At 31.2% G+C, this 23,573-nt stretch overlaps 1 protein-coding gene across 3 annotated transcripts in view; it reads right to left on the bottom strand.

The window, feature by feature from the left end:
• The window catches only part of LOC117178820 (zinc finger and BTB domain-containing protein 49-like), a 94,565-nt gene extending 79,112 nt beyond the window's left edge, over positions 1-15,453 (bottom strand). For 2 of the 3 annotated variants that reach the window (XM_033370312.1, XM_033370314.1), the window contains exon 1: positions 15,381-15,453. The gene's annotated coding sequence lies outside the window, so the exon portion shown is untranslated. The other variant, XM_033370313.1, reaches the window with a different exon arrangement.
• Positions 15,454-23,573: the final 8,120 nt, after the last annotated feature.

Here is a 23,573-nt window from a genome sequence, read left to right as displayed (position 1 = left end):
AAAAAAATCACGATGTCATATGAAACTTGAAATGTTTGGTATTGGATATTGTTGACAGATGACAATATGCCAATTAGCACAAATGGTAAGTTCCGACAGTGCACCTGGTATATATTTTTTCGAAATTTTGAAACCGCCATCTTAAATCTGCTATCTTGAATTTGAATCTTTCCAAATTCTGACTTCAAATTTGTAATCAGCGATCCCAAAAAACCCCGAGTGAAAAGTTTCAAGCTCTTATATCTCTTTATTCAAAATGCTGAAATCGCCATCTTGAATCCGCCCTCTTAAATAAAAAATTTCACAATTTTGTCTTCAGATTCGTAATCAGCAATCCCAAAAACCCCGAAGCAGAGATTTTGAAACTTATTTATCTCTTTTTTCAAAATTTTGAAATCGCCATCTTGCATCCGCCATATTGAATTGAAATTTTCGAAATTTTGTCTTCATATTCGAAATTAGTGACCCCAAATACCCCCGAGTAAGAATGTTCAAGTAAATTCACTGAACAGAAAAATACCTGCAACAAAGGGTTAATCTAAAAAATACAAGAATTTAATGAAAAATTATATAAAATATTTTATTATTAATAAAATAATAAACCATTATAATTATAACAATAGGAAAAAGTAATAATTCACTTGAAGAAACGATGTGAAAAGTTTTGCTTCTCGAGCGTTTCCATAAGTATTTTTTGACGATGCCCTCTTAATAAGTGACTTATCACGATATTTTCATAAATAAGGTTTTTTTTCACGGCGTTTACACCAAAAATATATTTTTTCATGGCGTTTCCACGAGTGAACTTTTTCCTTACGGCGTTTCTTAAAAAGAGTTTCTTTTCGCAGGGTTTACTAAAATATGTTTTTTATCACGTCCATTCAATTATACGGGTTTTTTCCACAGTATTTATACAAGACGTGTTTTTTCACAGCGCTTGCCAATATGTATTTTTTTACAGTGCTTACTAACATATATTTTTGTTCATCACATTTTATACAGATGAGTTTTTTTCATGGCGTTATGATAAGAAGTGTTTTTTTCACAGCGATATAATTTACGGGTTCATTCTCCTAAGCACCGGCGATACCGGGTGCACACGCTGGGGCTTACCAAAAATATGCAACCCGTCATACACTCTAATGCTATTCTTATGGGAGGGCATGCGGGGTTGCATACATTTTGGTAAGCCCCAGCGTGTCCACCCTGTAGATCTTAGTTTGCAAATAAAAGAAGGCGCACTTTATTCAGCAAAGCGTGCGACTTCAAGTTTTCAGGCTGATGCTGACTTTCCGCCGTCGCCTTCTTCTTTTGATTACACCTTAAATTCCGTCGCTATATAGGGCGGACTTTAAGCTTTTCTATTCAATAATGTGTTTGCTAATATCTTACATTGATTTCTCGGCTCGGAAAAACATGGATTATTGATAAAATCTTCAAAACAAGTGAGAAGTGTTTTTTTTATCTTTCCATTATTTTATTTAATGTGGTTAATAATAAACGTTTTTACTTTACAGTTAGTGATGTTTTCTTAAAAAGTGATGCCAAATTATTATTAGGAACATCAAAAAGATACGAAACTGTTATAGTAGTGCTAAGGGGACTGGAACTCTATTTAAATTAATATGTTATTAGTAACAATATTGTTAACATAATATTTCTATACATACTTACACAAATTGTATTTTAGTATTAAATGTGAAACGGGGAAAAGGGAAACAAATGTAAAAGTCTGAAAACACATGCATGTAGAATGAATAAATAAATAAACATTTTTAATTTTTTAATCAGGATAGGAAACATTTCTTTTTATTATATACTATTGTCAAAGAGCTTGCGTATGTTAATATTTTTCAACAAAATCACTATTCCCGAAAGGAACACTATTCTGGCATCTACAGTTACTGTTTATGATTCGGTGAAGAGGAAAAGTTTTTTAACACCAAGGAGTAGCATCTCAGACACCCAGAATGTTATTCATATGGAAAATTTAGATTTTCAAATGGTATAAAAATAGTTAATTTAAAATATTATTTTTAGTCACATAAATGGCTTTAAATTTGCAATGTTAAAATTATGAGTACATATTCGAATTCAGCAACGTTAGGAACCCCTGTAATGGTGTTTCTCATAGATGTACATTTGATTTTTTTGCATTATCAAATTGCAAACGTAAAGCCATTTATATGTCTAAAAATAATGTTTAAATAATTATTTTTGCTAACATGTGAAAATCGAAATTTGCGACATGAAAAATTTTTGAATCTGAGATTCTACTCTTTGGTGTTCAAAAACCTTTCCTCTTCACCGAAATTGTGTACCTTTAGACTTTAGAGGCCGCCGTAAGTCATGCAATTGTGTGCTAGAGTTTTTAACCAAACCTTTGTGCGTCGCTTTTCGTTACGGTATATTATATAGGGGTGAGGGGGTATTTTAGACCCTATTGTGTAACATTTTTAATTGCTTGTATTTTAAAAAAAGAAAAGAGCGAAGAAAAAGTAAAGTATTTCGTGTGCGCAGAAGTTAGCGATTTCCGTCCATTATTTTAAATTCTTCGGAAAATTGGAACAAATGTTAAAATTAACAAAGTTGAATTTTTTTGTCGAATTTGTCCTTCGGTAAGAAAGAAATCCTTTGATTTTGAAGCGGGTAAACCGTTTTTGGAACCGAGAACTTTTCCCACAAAAAGTATTATTTTCGATTTCATCTCACAAACGATGCAAGATATCAGAAAATAACGAGAGGGACGTTTTATAGAATTTTTTTAAATGAGGCAATTTTTGATTATGGGTTTTTAAATCTGTCGTTCGTAGGAAAGATGTTAAAATTTAATTTGGCGACAAAATCTGATTTTCACAAAAATGATTAGGCCCATACAAACCTCACAGGATTTATTGTTTATAGAAGGCCAAATTTAACAAAAAATAAAAGTGTGATTTTTTGTGAAAATCGATTTTTTATATTTTCAAACAAATTGTCCCCGCTTTGATAATTTTTAACCTTTGTCTTTCACGTATTTCGAAAGAGGATGGTAAAATTCCCCAAATTCCAAGTAAGATTAGAATATTTGAGTCAGATCGAAAACTATAGAATTTTAAAGAAATTTTTTTCTTTTTTTTTTTAATGAACGTCAAAATTAAAATACTCGTAACATCGTGAAAAAACATATTTCGTCGCTGAAAAATGTTATGAGATGCTGGTTTCAAATGCATTCGATCCAAAAATATAATTTATTGTAATAATTGGTTATTCTCTCTTATATAATAAATTGTGTAGTGAATAATAAGTTTTAAATATATTTATGATTGTGATCATATTTTCATAGATTTAAACCCTTTACACAGATTGCATGAATAAAACTACAAAAAATCGTTTAATAATAATAATAATAAATATTCATTAAAAGAGTAAGTTTTTGTTTTTAATTAAACTCTTCTTTGTCGTTAATTAAAACAAAACAAATTCAGCACAAATTATAAAAAGTTCCAGGAATTTGCGTAAACAATGAAAACAGGAAAAGTAGTATTTTTTAATGGAAAAATATCTGTACAATTTACTGTTAGAGAACGCAAATGTATGAAATTCGTTCTTGACTTAAATTCACGCAACAGTCATTAAGTTAAAAATAAAATAAAGTACTTTTCAAACAAAGATGTATCAAGAATAATTTAGGTTTTAAGAGAACAATGAGTCAATTATTTTAAAGTTCAGATATATTTAAGAATATTTTATAACAATAAATTCAAAAGAAATATTGCTTCATGTATTATTATTTAAAAAAGGTTTAATAAAGATATATGTATTAACTGGTTTAAAAATTAGCCTTAAAGCTTCCTTATTGTTGCTCTTTCTTTATATTCGAATCTGTAGGAAGCACATCTTCCAATGCGTTTTTTTTTCGTGCATACATTTGTATCGCGCTACTATACAATTTTATTGTCATGCAGTAGATACTTTAATTGCATTTGTTCTGCTGATTGGCTCAAGTCGGTAATGCAAAAGCGAAAATGCAAAAAAAGCATTCGTGGAAATGCATATAAACTGAAACGGAAGCTCAAGTACGCCCAGGCTCAGTCGGTATAGCAGAATAAGCAAGACTTTTGAAAGAAGTAGTGTAAATTCCAGGTAGTCAGACACTAGCAAGAAATTTGATCGATAGAATTCATTTCAGAAAAACAATTAAAATACATATACATGTTTCTAACCTTACCAAAAAGTAGTCTAATAATTCACAATTTTCTTTCGCAAATTACTCTTCTTTTTAAAAACGATCTAATTTCAGAGAAAAAGTGCACTTTTCAGGAAGCACTTTTCTTGACATACAAGAGCTGAAAATACAAAGGTCTACCTCGTTTCAGAGAATATAGAGTTTAAAAAGGGAATGCGAATGTTAATTGCTGAAACTTTAATACAGTCAATAATAAAGCAATAACAAATCCACAAAAGATCATAAAATGTACCAAATTTACAAAAACATCGAAATGTATATTGTATTGTTTTGTTAGTTGAAGTTCATTTATTTCTCAGATAATTTCCTATATTTAACAAGACGAGAAAAAACAGATAGAATTTATCGACCTACCTCACTTATAATCTTAATTTGCATACTTTCTTAACTATAATTTATCACAAAGACATTTTTCACTAGATCTATAGGAATAATTTTTAGTGCGTTTGAATTACAGCGGTTGTTACGTAAACTCGAGGTGAGAAAAACCAGGAAGAAGTCACATGAATATGAAATGACATTAATGAGCAGAAAATGGAAAACGCGTAATCTTATTAATATGCTTAATTGGTTATCTTCACGGCATTGTGTTTACAAGTGTTAGAACAGTTACAATTGCATTTTCACAATACTTCAATGTCGAATACCCTTGTTTCCTCGTGATTATTTTATTATTTATAAGAAAATGGGAGTGACAATTTAGGTAAAAAAGTGACAAAAAGTGAATGAACTTTAGAGTATAATTGTCTAATAATCTGATATAGATGTTCTACGATATAATAACGAATTTCAACGTTGCAAGTTAAAAATTATTGCTTAAAATTGTGGCAATTTAAAATTGCAAAGTATAGTATATAAATTGCTGAATTTTCCAAGACCGGCAAATAAAAAAATATTCAACGGTTTTTTTTATATAATCACCTTTCATTTTGTTGTTGGAGATTTATTCGTAAGTGTGATATTAAATCGCTTTTTTATTTTTGCAGGAATTTGATAATTCGGCAATTTACTATTTTTTGGAAATTTACTATTTTTTGGATATTACGATTTCTAGAATTTGAAAATTCGCGTTTTAAATCTCTCTGAATAAACATTTTCGGTAGTTTAATTTTCTTTCGACAATTTGAAATTTCGGTGATTTTCTTTTTTTCTAAAGTTTCTGTTTCAGCTATTACTTTTTCGGCATTGTTTGACATTCGGGACCTCGAAATTCATTAAAATTATGCCATCTCTTGAAAACCATATAAGTTTAAATTTGAGCATTTCCACGACAAAAAAAATTGAATTAAAAAAATAGCAAACTTTTTCGTTTTTACATATTAGACATAATTTAGGATCGGTTGCTCTTGTGGTAGAAATAAGGAATTAGACAATTAATATTTCAGTTCGTAACAATGCCTTGATAAAAAATTTTCCTGAAGCGAGTATCCAGCATTATTTCCACTACCAGGCTACAATTCAGAACTACAATGTTGCCAGATTTAGAAGTATTTTTCTCTGAGAAACAGAAGTTGCTTTCCTATAACAAAAGGTAATAAATTCAAAAAAATGGTTGCGACCTGGGGAATATTGGTTATTTTGGTAAATGTAAGTACTTTCAGTATTTAGTTTTCGATGAACTCGTAATACTAAAAGTTATAAATTCATTAATTCGCTGTAATATTAATTGACGGCATATGAATTAAATTAAAATTAAAATTTTCGTATCTGAAAATTTCGCAAATAGCCCGCAAACATACCCACAAAACAGAGATACAACTTTCGTCTTTACAAACCAATAGATCTTATAATATTTTGTTATTTATGAACCCGTAGATGCAGCAAAACATGAATCTCGATTCGAGAAGTCTTTGTGTGTGGTTATGTTTTCCTGGCAATTTGATCATTTCACTACATTATGAATTTAATTCGATTGTTGGAATATATTTATATGTCCAGGAAACACGATGCAAAATGTGCTATTGGAATCTCCACTGTTTGTTCATTTAACAACTTGGAAAATTTAATGTTAAGTATTTTGAAACCTGTTTGGATTTTTTTTAATGTTTACCTTTACTTCTAAATATTACCAAATTAAAAAATTATTAATTCTGAATGCCTTATTTTGAATCGTTCAATTTTTTAGACATTGCATTTAAAACTAGTAAATCTTGAAAGCTAGAAGTTAAACTTAGGGTATCTCAGACTTACAAATTAACTGGAAATTTCGACTCATTCAACTTTTTGAAAATAGATTGTAGCTTTTTCTAGTTTCCATGATTTGGTAACACTGACTTTTTTGCATCAAAACGTTTCGCGGTAGGAAAATTAAATTTAAATTCGATAAGGCTAATCGAACATACGAGTATAGTAATTCGTGCGTATGCGTATAGATCCGGAGAGGGAAATAGAGTGAGGAAGTGAAACAGAGGAGGTGAGCAAAAGGAAGAGAGAGAGTTTCGCGGCCTTCGTGAAACGTCAAACTGAGTAGACAGGGCCGTGTTAATAGAACCGTGGGCCATCCGGGACCGATTGTTTTTCATGGCCGATCGCCGCTGCTACTAGGGCAAGTGTCAAGTATACAGTTTTTCGCGGTCGAACCGCCGGTTCGCGTAATATTTCACTCCGAATCCGAAGAGAAAACAAAAAATATTTATTATTGACTAGGAGAGTGTTTGACTACAAATTTTCGCTTACCGAATCGTCCTCCTCTCACCGATCACCCACTTGACTCCCGTCGCCGAAACTTGGTCAAAAGCACGTGAGATATTTTTGGCTCCGACGTTGCAGTCGCCGTTAACGTTGCGTTACACACTTAGAGAACACGCACTCGCATTTTGGATAAAAGCGGCAGTTTCAAATTTTCCCGCGTCATTTTCAACTATACACTTCGTGACTTGCCGATTCTTTTCCGATGGTGGCTATGCCAAAAAATTGCGAATTTTGGAATCGGAATTTAAAAAATTCGAAGAATTTCGATTAAACAATGAAATACGTAACCGATCACAATCGCCTCGATTGAGCACAACAGAAAGGTTCTGACACTACTTAAAGAAAAGAAAACGATAGACACCTTTTTGTGCAAACTTGTATGCTTTTGTTGTGAATTTTATCTTAATTTGAGGCCAATAAAAGGTAATTATCCGTCTGATTAGATTTATTTTTCGTTTCCCGAATACGCCTTAAGACCATTTTAAAACTAAAGCGTAAAAATAATCCTAAATCTATTAAAGAAAATGGGATTTTCGCCGGAAAATGGGGTTTTCAAGCATTTTAAACATTTTTGTGCAAGAAAAGAAGCATTTATTTATTGAGATAGTCCAAAATAATAATGAGATTTTGATGAAAATATTAAAATTATTGCAAAATTAATTGAAATTGGTATTAGAGCGAGTGAAAACTTTTATATTCATATAGTGCACGCTACAATCGTTTTGCGTAGCTGGGTGACTTTTGGCTGCTTTTAAATATTTTTCGCTCATAAAATATTTAGACCACTTTGATTGTAAAAATGTGTGGAATAGATGCAAGGTTATCAAAAGTCATTCAGACTGCTAAACGACTGCTACGTGCACTATACGAATATAACAGTCTTCACTGTTTTTAATGTTAATTTTAATTAATTATTCAGCAATGTGAATATTTTTATTAAAATATCATTTTTAGTTTCGTCAATCTCAATAAGAATATTATTCTTTTTTTGCGCAAAATTGTTTGAAATTCTTGACCTCACTTCACGAGAAAATAATATGAAACTATTTTTCAAATACATTAACCATTATTTTTACGTTTAATTATTAAAATAGTCTTATCATAGTTGAGAAACAAATGGGTCTAACAATTTTAAAAATGACAAAAAAATGTATTTTAACAATTCTGCATTTGGATTTTTTCTTACTATCTTTCCCTACCAATTTTTGACAAATGGTTCGATTTGATCTAATACTAGCTTATTTTTTCTGGTAAAACATTTTCTACAACTCTAATTTTTCCAATTTTGAAATGAATTTTTTTTAATTGTTAAAATAATTGAAACTTTTTTTTCATGTAAACAGTTTTTAAACAAATAATTATATTTGAAGATTATTTACTTATTTGTAAAATTGGAAACAGTAGAGTTGCATGGAATGTTTTCCTCGAAAAAATAACTCATCCTTTTAAAAAATAAGCCCGACTTTTATCTTCTGCGGGACTAATTTTTGGCACGACAACTACCTTAACGAAACAGAAATTGGGGCTAATACATCATTCAATAATCAGGTTTTTAAATAAAAAAATAAGTATTTACAGGTTTTAGAACAAAATTTTAGTTAAAGTTCTATGTGCAATAGCCAAAAACAAGAAACTATTATTCAACATTTCGTGAAGCTGCTAGAATGACTTAAAACTCATACTCTGTAGTGTTATTCACTGTTCATCCTTCTGCGAATTTCAAATGAAGTAACTTACGTTAAAAAGAAACAAAAACTTTGTATACAACTTCATAATTGGGAATACTAAATGAACATGTTCTACTATTTTTTCAAGATAATGTTTGAACTTAGTAAGAGTACAACTTTTTGAGTGTTAAGAATATTATAGAAACACGTTACAATTATCGAAAAGAAGCTTTCCTTAAACTACCTATATCTTTTTTACATCTTGAATTTGTAATTAAGAAACTTTACCATTATCCCTTACGTTTCACTAGAACTAAAGTCCTGCATACATGATTCTAATTGGCTATCTTCTCACACCAGAGTCGTGTATTTGGAATGTAGATTCAGCTTCAGATATTTAAAGTTCGTGCAATTTCAACTCATTATTGTCGGAATATCTCCCATTTCCAAAAAAAGTAATTCCCAATCTCTTTGTTATATCCCATCGAATTTCTCTAAATGCACTCTAATTTACAGGGCCAAAAATGCAAATACTTACATTCTCATAAAATGAAAATGAGCTCCTAACTTATTCCCATTGAAAATATCAATAAAAATATAAGGCCATAAAAAGGTAATAATAAATAATGTGTTTCTCTGAAATTCGATGGTCAAGAATATTTGTTATTAAAGTTCTTCAGATGTGTATTCTACAGTGAATTTGCACATTTGCCAAAATATGTTGGTATAAATAAAATCTTTCAGCGAGTATATTGTTTCTTTGCATAATAATTGCAGTTTCAAAACATTTGATTACAGTATATTTTATTTCATAATGTAATTAATATTGAAACAATAAATTGAGAATAAAGAAACAAAGATTAATTGATAAATTATTTGTTTTCAAGAAGCACCTAAATACATATAAATCGACCCATTTTTCTCGTATGATTCTTTATCATTTATCATGACTGACGGTGTCTGCATTAACCACTAATGTCGGTAGACAAAAGAAACCGAGAAAAAAAGCATTGCCGAAATAATCAAAGCATATCATTCTTGCGAAATTCTGCCTTCTGCATTATCGAATCTTAAAAAATTAGTTATGCAGTATTTTCATTTTCTAATCATGAATCAATCATTTAAAATGCAAATAAAAATAATGAAGTGTAAAAATAAAAATATTACTATTATCTTATGTATTCAACTGTACAGAAATTAAGTTTATTTTTGTAACTTCATTAAAATGACACTAAAAAACGATTGTGGATTACTAATACATCAAAAATTATAATGAAGGCTTTTTAACACTTTTGATAATTATATCATAAGTAAGAAACAATATACTCACAGTAAACGAGGAAGTGATGATAGGTTATCATTGGAAGAGTTTTTTTTCGAATTAGAGACTTAAGAACCAATAAATAGTTTTAAACAGGCGACATTTGACTCTTATATATTTGGTCGAACCAATTCCGACAAAACTTACAGACCATCAGACGATTAAAAGATATACGACCTTTTAAGGAAGATTGGAGCTTTCTTTTGGACTGCGTTTACTGTTGAAAAAAACCTTTAGTACCAAAATTGTAGTAGCTCCAATGGCAATTACAGGCTTGATCGAAAATTTGTACGTAGCTCGATGTGTGAGTCGCAATTTGTTGGAAAAATACTCGCGGCCCCAAATCTGTTGTGATATTCGATTCAAATATATAGCAAAATACACATAGCGGAAAGCCGCATGCATCGAAACGCGCTTTCATATGTGAGCTTTAAAATTACATGGTGCGCGCTATACGTAAATATGCCGGTTAAAACTACTGAGTCTAGGAAAAAAAGGTGATTTTTATAATTAGAGAGTAAAATAACAATTGAATAATTTAAAGGTTTCAGTCAGTTTTTTAATTAATCAACTTTCCAAGGTAGTTAAGGAAAAGTAGATTTTTTGAGTCTTTCCAAACTTAAAAATATTAAATTTCAAAAACAAAGTGGAATGATTTTACGTTTTAATCATTTACAGTTGACAATCAAAGATTCAGAATTGAAGTAATATCCCTAAAAATTGGAATACATTTAAATTTTAAATTTTCAGAATAAAAAGAATAGTCACTGAAAAAATGTTCATATTTTGAAACTAAACCGTTTCAAGCTTAACTTTTATTTAAATTTCAGGTTATTTAATTAGAAAGACTAGTAATTAAATTCTTCAATTTAGAACGTTTCTAATGTAAAATTATTCACTATAACGGCTTTTAACTGATGATTATTCAATTTTGAATGTTATGTATCTAGAGTAAAAGAGTTTTTAATCTTTTAATTGAAAATTTTCAAATTTTCAAAGTTTCAATCTAAAGCTAATCGATTTTTAACATTTTGAATTTTCAATCGGTTGTGCAGGGATTATACATCAGTAGTGAGCCACTTAGAAACTTTATTTGCCTTCTCGTCAATTTACAGATTTTCATTCATCTTTTCAAGATTTCTTGTAAATGATACGGAAATTACTAAATGTGAAATGAATAGTATACGTAAAAACTAATTATTCAGTAATACCATAAACTCGTTCAGTCAAATTCATTAATGCTCAGACATAAATTTAAAATGTTAAGTTGTTTTCTTAGTTAAAAAAACTTAGCAAATAAAAAAAGGAAGAGCCGAAATGGAGAAACTGTGACAAATATCGTTTTTTCCAATAAATTACAGAGATTAGATACAATTTAGCTTCCAGAACTGAATACTATTAAATTTGATATCTTCCAAAATGAAAATTTAAAAACTCAAACCATTTATAATTGAAACTTATATAATTTTAGTTTAAAAAAAGACATCAATTTAATTTTGTAAGAAATTCTGCATTTACTTCACTGGTGGTCGCTTTATTAAAGAAGTGGCTACTCGCTTTTAACATCTGATTAGCTGATTCCAACACTCGCTATAACACATCTTAAATATGTTGGTTTAATTCACGTTTGATAATCATCAGGACATGAGATAAATAATTTTCTTCCTCAATAGACAAAGTTTTTTGGAATTCGTAAAATTAAAAAAAAAAGAATTCAGACTTAAATTAAGGAAAACATAAAAGTAACAAAGGTGGTAAATATAATAAATAGTACTGCAAATTGGAGAATAAAGAGATCTAATTGTTTTATTTGATAGAGTAGAATTACTTGTTACACTTGCTAAAAGGTAACTGGATCGACTTCCGAAGTAATAAAATCGGCACTAATCTCTGTTTTTATAGTTTGTTACTCGCACTAAAGAAGCACTCAGGAAACTGATCTGACCAACGAGTTTACTTGATAGCATCTTGTGACTTGTTCTCTCTCATAGGTTACACACTTAAAGCCATTGTTACATAAAATGTTACTTAAAATGAAATTAATAGTTTCTGGTGGTTTACTGTATATCTAAAATTTAAAGGATCTTTCACACAGACAAGATTTTTATGTACCACTTTAGTTTTAAGTTGAGAAGTTGCAATCGGATCTTGAATTGGCTTCAATTCTAAGTGGAACAGCAGTACTGCATTCAACTTACAATGCTTTCGTATCACCTTATCTACTGCGCCTATCCAGGCACGTACTGTCGTAACATGCGTGCGTAAAATTCTATCATAAAGTTCTGCAGTTTCATCCGCAGTGAAACTATTTTTTCATTAATCTATTCCATTATATATATTTATTTATCAATTTATTATTTTAATAATATAAAGTAAATACATTTTCCATTGAGTTATCTTAAGCAACAAACAGCCAAGCGAGGGGCAGGAGAATGGAAAAGACCATGGAAATTATTGAGTAAAGTTCACATTTTTTACTTTTATTTTACGAACACGTTACTTTTCGCGGTTCTAAAAAAAAATTCATTTCTGAAGACATCTAGATCCATAAAATCTATTAATTACAAATAATGAAAAATAGTACTTGTTTGTGTAATATATGTAATATGTATTGTAAATTATGCTAAAGTATTAGCTTAAAATTAATTGATAAGATTTGTTTTGAAATGTACTTAATCTTAAATAATAGAATTAGATTCAATTGTGAAAAAAGTATCGTATGGGATTTCGAAGATTTTGACATGCTTAAAAAAAGGCGGGAAAATTTTCTTATATCAAATAATGTCTCACAAATGACTATTTCGATATGAAAAAAGTTGACGGATTACTTCTCCTAACTTGTTAATCAATAATATTATTTATTTTTTATGGATAAGATCTTGAAAAAACCTAAAGCTTTCAAATATGATTTGTATCGCTGAAAATGATAGTTGGTTTTTTAAATAAAAGCGTTTTAAAACAATCCGATAGCTCGTAATAAGAAAAATGTGATAGTTTGAGATGCACATATTAATTATTTTTAAAGAGTTTGGTTGATTTCAGTTTTCCTTAACAATATTTTTGTTTGAAAAGTAATGTTGACATTTTATACTAAAAAGTTGTAAGTAGGAAGAAAAAGGACTAAAGTTATCTTATATTTTCCTTATTTTTATGATTCTCCAGGTGCATTTTTTCCTTCTTGAAATTCTCAATTCTCGAAGGCTGTTTACATTTGTGCATGTTTTAATTTCTTCAAATTTGTAACTATTCGAATTTAAAGTTTTGTAAAGTAAGAAATTGCAAGTATTAAGGAGTTCAGAAATAAATAATTTCAGAGCTTAAACGTTCAAAATTATACCATTTCCGAACTAGAATCATATATGATGTTTTTATTTTGAAATTAAAAAATTCAAAATTAAACATTTTAAATAGAAAACGTTTAAAATGAAAATTTTCCAACTGGAAGCATTTAGAAATGTACAATTTTTCATGAAATTTTTAATTTAAAACATGTAATGCTTAAAATAATCTTAAATTTTAAATTTATAAAGGACTTTTTATAAAGTTTCAAAATTTTAAATAATGATTCCCAGGTTTTTGTTTTATACATTCTCTGTATAAAGCAAACGAAGATTATGCATAATTTTTCAACTATGTATAAACACAGATTACACGCAAATAAAAAAAATTTAATTTAGGAACATACACTGAGATTTTGAGTAACTACAATTTGAAGATAGAAAAGATGAGACGGAAAATGTTGGTCTAAGATCAGCATTACAATCTCAGAATTACATTTCTGGGTTAAAATTGAGCCGTAAAAGTTAAAGTCGATCGAGTCTCACTTGGGAACAATTAATAAAACCACGCAGGAAACCTTAAAATTGTAGTTTCTTTATATTATTGTTTAATATTTCAGAATCTTTATTCATTTTAGGATTTTTTATTCACATATTCTAGTTTTGTTTTTACATTTAATGGTATGAATAGAAAATATAAGAGATGAACGTTTATGTTTATTAAAAATTAAACAAATTTGGTTTTGTATTTAGTACTTATAGAGCAAGTTAATAATTCAGACGTAACTTAAGTAGGAATATTGCACTGACCAAATAATTTACCATGCGAATAGGTATTAAAGTGTTAATTAAATTCAATTGTACAAAGAACTTGTTAAAAAAAGGTGTTGAAATGAAATTTTCTAATTATAAGGATTCTACCATAACGCCTATATCATTGATTACCGATTTTGTCAAACTTCTCACTATTTTCAAAGCGACATTCTTTTTTGAGAATTAGGATACAAAATAGAAAAAATAATCAGATAGCATATAATTTATCAATACTTGAGTTTCATTATACACATTATATCTTCTTGTCACTTTGATCATATTGCATTTACTCCTAGAATGATTGTTATTTTTGTTGTTATTAATACCAAAAATGAATTCCATCTATTTAATTACTATTTTTTGATTCTTGATATTCAAAATACTTCCCAAACTAGTCCCTGTAGCCTCATTAAAGATTTATGATAAAAAATGGTGCATACATACTGGATTGCTCTACACGTCTGTGACATTGAAAGAGGCATGCTGCCTAGTCTCGATGTTTGTTTTCATTAATACAATTTTGTTGGGGACCGTAGGGTGTCACGCATGCTGCAGGATCTGTCTTTCGCCAGGATTATTTTCCATGTTCAATACAGCAGAAAAAGCTACCGGTGAACGCGTGTTTGTCGCAGATGATAACTCGCGCGTGCCAGAAAGTTGAAGCGTGCAAGGTCGCACGAGGGCGCGAAAATTGTTTTTCGAAATACAAAACCTCTCGAAAACTCGTTATTCGCGAACCTCGCCCCCAGTGATTTTTCACGTGTCAAGGTGCTTGACGCACCTCATTGCGTTGGCGCGACGGCGCGCTCTCAAAAATTATTATCGACGACGTTGGCCTCGCGAGAGAACCAGAAAATCACATTGCACCGACAGCCTCCCAAAGTCGGTCAAAACGTCCTGACGATTTCCCGAAAATCTTCACCAATCTTCATTTTCAAATCATCAAATTTTCTATTATCATTTTCTCTAATTTCTTCCTGAGTCAGTTTTCCAATGATGGATGACCTTCGACGATTTTCCAGCAGGAAGTCATCAGCAGCTCATCGCGACATGGGTAGGTGTCGAGACAATAATTTGCAGAGAAATTAATTTCGTTTGCGGAAGTTGCAGACGTATTTTTCGCAAGTCAAGGATTTTTTTCTTTTTCATTTTTACCCTATTTTCTGGACATTCTCTTGTGGAGAACTTTTTGCAACGTTGAGAAACTTTGAGGATAACGTTGAGGACGAAAGTCGTCGAAGGAACTCACAAACTTCGATTCAAAATATTTGAAATCGAGAAATAATTATCACTGTCGTTGAAAGCACGAGGAACATGTCACACGCACTGACACTGTTGGCAAAACGAAAATAACACTTTTCAGTGTTGTCGCTGATATTTACCTTGCTACATGTAAAATGAATAGAGAGCCTGCCGGAATCGAACGAAGAAAGGCTCAACCGGCCCACTGTGACGTCGCCGGCCTACTGTCAGCTCAGCGCTCGCTCGGCCCCGCGATCAACTAACCTACCGTCTGAGATGATATTCAACGTGCGAAATCAATCCTTTCAGCGTGCATTCTCCCCCGCGAAAATCATTTCTAAATTCCAAATTTCAACCACAAGGATTTTCTGATTCAAAATAAATTTCAATTTTGAGCGTTTCTATGAAAAATAATGCAAGTTTCAGAGTCGCGGATTTGAGTTGCGCAGTAGTCAGGTGTGAAACACTCACGCGCGCGCAATGGTTACGTAGGACGGGAATACACACATCCGCGAATGCTCTGTGCACAGGCACACTCTCGTCCTCGCGTATCTCGATTCTCGCGATTCGTATAGCGTAGCATAGGCGTCGTTGGACCAAAAAAAATCGGGTGAAGGGGAGGAGGAGAAACGCAGCATAAGAGATAATTATTTCTCGAACGTCCGAACACCACCTGACCTCGAGTCACGAATTCGGAAAAGGGTGCCGGGAATTTTGTCTGAAGTGCTCGTTAGAATTGAGGGGAACTATTTCAAATTGAGGTCTTTTTAGTTTAGATCGAACCCATTTCAAATCAGGCTGGTTCTTAGCTTCCAGTCGCTGAATCTCCCAGTGTTAATTTTGACGTCTACTTTCCAAGAAACACAAATATCGTCTTTAAAATTCTACAGTTTTTTATTTAATTAAGATATTTCAATTTTCACTCTATGAGTTTTATGCGGACTCAACCATTTTTGTTGTCAGAAGAATTTTTTATCCTGAAAATATAATTTTTTTGATAAACGATGCAAGGTATGACAAAACAACAAGAGAAATTTATAGTAGAAATTTTATGGATGCGCAAACCTTTATCTAAATTTCTTTTTGTATCTTTCGTTGTACTTGCGAAAAATGCAAAATTCCAATTTTATGAAAAGAAAATTCTTTTGGAGCATTCATTTATTTTCATGCTGACGCAGCACAATATATTATGATATTTTTCTTAAGTTTTTTTACCTGAAAGGTTGCACTTCTAAAATGATTTGTTCACAGGGTCATTTTATTATTTTATGTTTATCCTTTCGAGAACTTATGTGCGCATCTTAACCCAGCTTGGGAAGCTTTCTTTATTGCTGTATGTATGCATACGTACCATTGGGCCCTTGGTCACCTTTACTTTAAATTTTGGGAAATTTCATGATTTTGTGACTTTAGAAAGAAGAAGAGCCTACTGTCCCTCTCTCATAATTTCTATGACCAATGAGAGATAGTCTAGTATCCTCTCCACCAATTTTCATTCCTTCCTTTTAATCTTCAGATACATTTCTACCTCTGCCAAGCGAGCACTAGAACTCGTCTCGATACTATGTCTCAAATCATATTTAACTTGTGATACTCCATACTATATTTTTTTCCCCTGTAAAAGTCTAGTGCTGTTTAATAAACATGATTTTTTTCAAAATTATTAGCATCAACTTATTCAACGAAAAATAACTGCTTTTCGATAGGAAATTTTACTGTTTTAAATTTTTCTTTCTTTCAGGAACTTTTATAATAAGGTGAATTTGAAAGTTTATTTATCAAAATGTTTTCGCTAAAACTGTGAAATAGTCTAAGATATTTTTCTTTTTATTTCTTCCGCGGTTATACCGCGATGGGGCCCGCGGGGGTGTATTTTACAGCTTTTAAGTTGTCTTTACTCTCGAAGTATTATCATACAATCTTTTATTTATGATTGAACCGCCACATCATACAACGGGATATAGAATATTTCTCAAAGAGTGGGTGGATCCCCAGCTTTTTGAGCTTGAGCGTCTATCAGGAGCCCCTATATTTTATTCTACGATGCGGCATTTCAATTATTTAGCGTTTTTTGATTTGAAAACATTTAGCTCATTTTTGAGGTTAACGAGAAATTTAGAGATGTGCTTCAGGCATTAAACTATCCCAAAGTGTTAAAATTATAATAAACCATATAATTTTTTAAAGAATCGTAAAATTTTTACACCATTGTTTAAATCTGAGAAAATAAACACGTGCCTTTTTTTTGCTCTTAAAATTTGAACATGGGTTTTTAAATGGGAAAAGCTGGATTTTTGGAAAATTGGATAAAAAAAGTACATATACTTATTTTCGAATGTTGTAAATTAAAGTTTTGTCGCTTCTCAGGGAATGTTTAAAGTATTATTTTCTCGCAACATGAACTATTTCCATTTAATAAGTGACAAGTTCATATGTATCATGTTATTGTAAAATCTTATTATTTATCGGCATCAATCATACTGTTAATGAATTCTAGGGGTAAAATTTCTATTTTGACATATTTGTTAATTATTTAAATAATTTCCATTGCTTCAAAAAAAATTCTCACCTGCAAATCGTACAAAGTTCTTTTTTTTTTAAATGAATGACACAATTAACTAATGTTATTATATTTTTTGACAATATTTGGAAATTATTTAAACAATTTTCATGTTTGTAAACAATTTTTTTTCTACAAATATTAAAAATTTCTATTTTCAGATCAATTTCCTTGAGATAAAAAAATACTGTATAATAAGCGACATAGTGTAAAAGATTAAAAAAACTAGAATTTAAAAAAATATCACTCTTAATATTTATTAACTGTATTATCAATTACAGAAAATAATAACTTTTAACAATTTACAGAAGAAAAATTGTATACTTTAATGATAACTGTTTACATAATAGGATTGCTTCGCGATTCTAGATAAAATAATTTTTTAATACATAAATTCCAGTGCAAACATTTTTTTTATGTGAAGGAGCCAACATTTTGAATTTGTTTATAAAAAATGTAATTGTTATATTTTATCAAAAATTATTAAATATTTATTATTGTATTGTCGTTCTGGCGAATGAAGGAAATTATAATTTGAAAAAATCTCAAATTTTAATATTCTGCCACAAGAATTGGTGCTTTACTAGATTTATATGATTCGGGTTTCAATTGTATAAAGAGCATCAGCCACTGAATTAGGGAATCAATTTCATTCTTCTTTACCGTAGAATTGGTGTATATTAGTATATTAAATTCCAAACGCCCAGCACGCAGACAACATTAACTATTTTCACGTAGTCGTTGAGAGACAAAAAAGGTATTTAAAGAATAAATATTAAATGATTGTGCGTATTTTGATTTTAAATATTATTAGTCCTGTTTAGAGTAAATACATATATTGGGGGGGGGGGGGGGGGGGGGGGGGGGGGGATCTCTCTTTTTATTATAAATTCAAAGATTTAGGTGTCACGCACAAAACAAGATATATATATATATATATATATTTTGATTTAATTATTTTATAAACTAATTTATTTATCTGTGCACTTAGTTGAAAACTCAAAAATTGAACTGTTTTATTGGTGAAAAGTTTGGCTGTGTATTGAAAAATACGCAAAATTTTATCAAATTAAACTGCTTAGACGGTGTATTTACAAAGTTTCAATGGATTTGAAAGGACTTTAAAGAAGTTGATCTTCTTAAATTCTCCTCCGTGGTTTCAATACGGCTGTGGGATGTGCCGTAATTGTAAACCGACTCTCACGTTCTCTTGTGTCCTTTGTCGCAGTTTCGTAAAAACTCTAAAAGAGGCCGGTCATGTATCTCGGGTTTGGGGAAAAAGCCAAATAGAAAATTTTGACTTTTGAATATATGTACTTTCTTAAAATTGTGTTTCGTTATGCAGTTACCAGGAAATCCGGAAACTTACCTAAAGATAAGTAATTCATATAAATTTATTATAATTTTACGATAAAAAAGAAATTTCAAACCTACCAACTACAAAGAACCCTCCCTTATTAAGTGAAGTTTTGGCGGAACTGACGTTATAACTACAATCTACACGATATGACGATTTGCTACTTAACACCTGGTCTATAGGAAATAGCTGCAGTATAATTAACTTTGTTGTTGCGGATGAAAGACTAAGAGAGTTAGTCAAAGATACAAGGGTCATGAGGGGTCCTGAATGCAATACTGATAATTACCTTCTGATCTCAAAAATTAACTTAGGTCGGGGATGGAGAAAAAAGAGAACCAAGAAAACAAAACAGACGCGAATCAAAATTGAGAATCTATAGAAACCGGATGTGCGAGTAGATTTCCGAAATAAGATAATCGAAAGCATAGATAGGGCAACAAGGGAGGACCATATAAAAAACAAAGATATAGAGGGCGCCTGGACAAAGTTACGCGATATCAATGTTAGATGTACGATCGAAGTGTGTGGTACCGCAGTTGTAGGAAGAATGTCTGGTGATGCGTGGTGAAATGATGAAATTCAGGTTGCCCAAGAATCAAAGAGAGAAGCATACAGGAGAACTTTGAACATCGCAGGTCTTAGCAATGAGGAAAGAAATAGACGTAGAAATGATTATAGACACGAAAACAGGATACTAATACGATTACTTAAGGAACGTAAAGATGCAATTAGAGCATAAGAAGAGATGAAAATACCAGACGACTTTGAAGGAAGCAAGAAACTGCTTTATAACAAAATGAAAGGAAAAAAAAGTACAGAATTTGTCAACATGAGAAATAGTAGGGGGGAAATGGTATATGATGCAGACGGAATTCTAGAGGTTTTCAGAGACTATTTTAGGAGACAATTCGGAGATGAAGCTATAGGACACCACAATTGCGACGTTGAACACGATGCGATAGAAAATTTAATTGAGAAAGACTGTGTCACTGAGGTTAGGGATATAATTAAGAACTTGAAAAACCGTAAGGCTGCCGGTGTAGACGGTATTAACGCTGAAATGCTTAAACACGGTGGCAAGTACATACCACATAGACTGTGCGTACCGTAAGTAAAATATACTCAAAAATACTTATTCGTAGGGTAATGAAAATAACAGAAGCAATGATTTGGGAAGTCAAAAGTGGGTTTATGCCAGGAAGGTCATGTACGGATCAAATACTTAGCTTAAGGCAAATAACAGAAAAAAAGATTCAGAGTAGGAAAAAAAGTTTTCTGTGCATTTGTTCACATAGAAAAAGCTTTTGACAAGGTAGATGGAAGCAAACTTTGGGAAGTCCTGAAAGAGTGTGGACTCAATGGATGGCTCCTACAAGCTATAAAAACAATATATACGGGTAGCAAAGCGAGTGTAAGAGTGAATGGGAAAGTGAGTGACTGTTTCGATATTATTCAAGGAGTTAGACAAGGATGCGTTATGTCTTCATGGTTATTTATATTATTTATGGACAAGTGTTTAAGAATGGCTCTTTTCGACGAAGAGGGTGCGGATCTCGAAACAGTAAGGGTACGTGGGTTAGCGTTCGCAGATGATAAGGTTGTTATAGCAGAGTCAATCGAAGACTTACAAAGAATGTTAAATAAACTAGATACAAGCATGAAGAGCATGGGCCTCAAAATTAACGCAAATAAAACAAAACCTATGGTGTTCGAAGAAAGAGTGAGAAAACAATATGCAATATTTTATTAAATGATTAGAGAATTGAACAAGTTGATAAGTTCGTATACCTTGGTAGCTTATTCACTAGGGACGGGTAGATAGATGAGGAATTAGATAGACGCATAAACGAAGGTAAGAAGATTATTGGTAGAGCAGGTCCACTTATCAGAAGTAAAAATATATCAAATAAAGCTAATATGGTAATACATAATTCTATATTTGTACCGATTGCACTATACGGTAGCGAGACATGGACTCATCAAGAAAAAGATAACAGTAAAATTAACGCAATTGACATGAGATTTATGTGCATAAAATGCAGGAAAACTCTGATGGACAAAGTAAGTAACGAGATAATTCTAAAAGAATATGGTGCAGAAGAGACGCTAGTAGACATATGGGAAAGAAATCCGTTAAGATGGTTCGGGCATGTTGAGAGAATGCCAAATGAACGACTAACGAAACAAGTGTATCAAGGTAAAGTAAATGGCAGCGTGCCCACAGGTAGACCGCGGAAAGAATGGTTAGAATGTGTGAATGAGACCCTAGTTAGAAGAGATTTAAGAAGTCACAGAAACACGAAAGTCTGCATAAAAAAATGCATGGACATAAAGAAGCTAGAGAAGTATGCCAGGACAGGAAAGTATAGCGGCAAATAGTTAATAAAAAGAGTGTCAGTAAAGTGAACGACGCCTTAAACAAAAGACTTTGGCCACTAATGGAACCAATTGGGGAACCTTACATAACGACTATGTGAGGATCTTCACTTGGGGCGATTGCTAGAGAGATTGATCAGCAACCTGGGTCGGAGCAGTGTTGCGGAACCAACGTGTCTGAAAATTCTCTATCCCTTCCCCACATTACTCCTTTCCCTACCGAGTAAGTCACGCCTACCCCGAAAGGGAAATGGCTCAATGCTGTAAGAATAGTAATAATTTAAAAAAATTACGAATGAAATTTCTAACGCTACGGGGTATCGAATCTAGATATCTATACCTAAATCTAACGTCTAGCAGTCGGGAGTACTAACCACTGCGCTAAACCGACAAGTTGAAATTCGTTGAAAAAGCCATCCTCATAAGCTGCAGTTCAGAAAAGTTGAAAGTACCAAATTTTAAGTTTTTTTCTAATTTATTATTATGCCACGTTATGTAAATATGAAATACACGAACTTTTAACAGGAATATTACTTTTTACAATGACAGGAAATGTAATTTTTTATGGACATTAAAAATTTTTAACGACGGAACTCAGAAATTTAATCGTGAATGTTAAAAATTTCTTAATGAAACTTTTTTAACTTTCGTGTAAGGTTTGGTTTTTAGGTGTTCTATACTATTTTATAACGTTTAAGATTAATATAAAATGTAAATTTTTTTCTGAACATTTGAAATTTTTATAAAGATAGAACTTAGAATTTTTTCTTAAAAAAAACTGTTCGAATTTCAAAGAAGTGTCATCGAATTTTTGGCACAAAATGCATTGTTTGTAAGTCTGAACTCATGAAACCTTAAAATTTGTGGTGTCAAAAAGATATTCACCCAATATATATCCACGCGTCCATTTCCTAATGGAATCAGAAAAAGTAATTAAGTTATAAACAAAGTTTAACAATTTTATTATTTGCATTCAGCACCCGGCCAGCTACCGCCTGAGCATTCGATCATAAAATTTGTCCGATCAGAGCCCAATCAGTCCCCGACTTGCGTTTTGACATAAATTTTGGGTAGCCAGTCTTCAACCAGCGCACGGCTAGGCTCTTTAAAAACAAACATAGCCCGGTCAGTCCCCGACCAGGAACCTTGTTGTATCAGGGCTAAACCGGGCTATTTCCACACGGGTTTTACCAAATGAATTTTACTTGGCTGAAGTAAGAGAAAGTTCTGATTATTTTTAAATGAATATTTATTTGAAGCAAATAAATATCTCCACTTTGTATTGAAAAATTGATTTATTTCAGCCAAATAAACTTTGGTAGGGTTAAGGTAACTGAGTGTGAATAAATAAATTCTACTCATTGTTCCAATTAAATGTGCTATGAATGGGAATGAATATTTCTTTGAACTGTGAATCGCGAATTGATGAAAAGAAGTGTATTTTAAAGTCAAGCAAGTCTTAAAAACTCAAAAAACTATTTCTCCACATCAAAATCTTGAATATTTTAAGCAAAAAATATCTCAATAATTATAATAAATATTTTTTTAGCCTAAAACATGCATGCGTTTAATAAACTACAGTCGATCTTTAATCGTAACCACCTTGATTACAGCATTCCGAGAATTGATGCCGCGGGAAGCACAAACCTTTTCATAGCGCATAAGCACGATACTGCCGGAATCGATACTGAATTTAACAAAATATTTGTTTAATCTAAAGAAGCATCCAATTGAAACAAATTATGCCAAAATTCATTAATAAAATATGTATTTATTTAACTTAAATGGATATGCATTTATCGTTGTGAAATATATATTTTATTGGAATACATATTTGATTGGAATAGTTTCCTTCGTATTCTTCATCGAAACAAAAACTTTTTCCAACCAAATTAATAAATGTTTAATTTAAAATAATAATTATTTCGTTGCAATACATATTTATTTGCTATAAATAATTTAATTGTACTAATCAAATTTAATATTTCCTTTCACTAAAGAAATTTTTTATTCGTGTAAATGTGTCAACTATTCGTA

This window comes from Belonocnema kinseyi, chromosome 8 (assembly GCF_010883055.1).
Source record: "Belonocnema kinseyi isolate 2016_QV_RU_SX_M_011 chromosome 8, B_treatae_v1, whole genome shotgun sequence".
Lineage (NCBI taxonomy): Eukaryota > Metazoa > Arthropoda > Insecta > Hymenoptera > Cynipidae > Belonocnema > Belonocnema kinseyi.
Note: the sequence above shows the minus strand (reverse complement) of the source record. Positions and strands in the feature narration are given on the sequence as shown.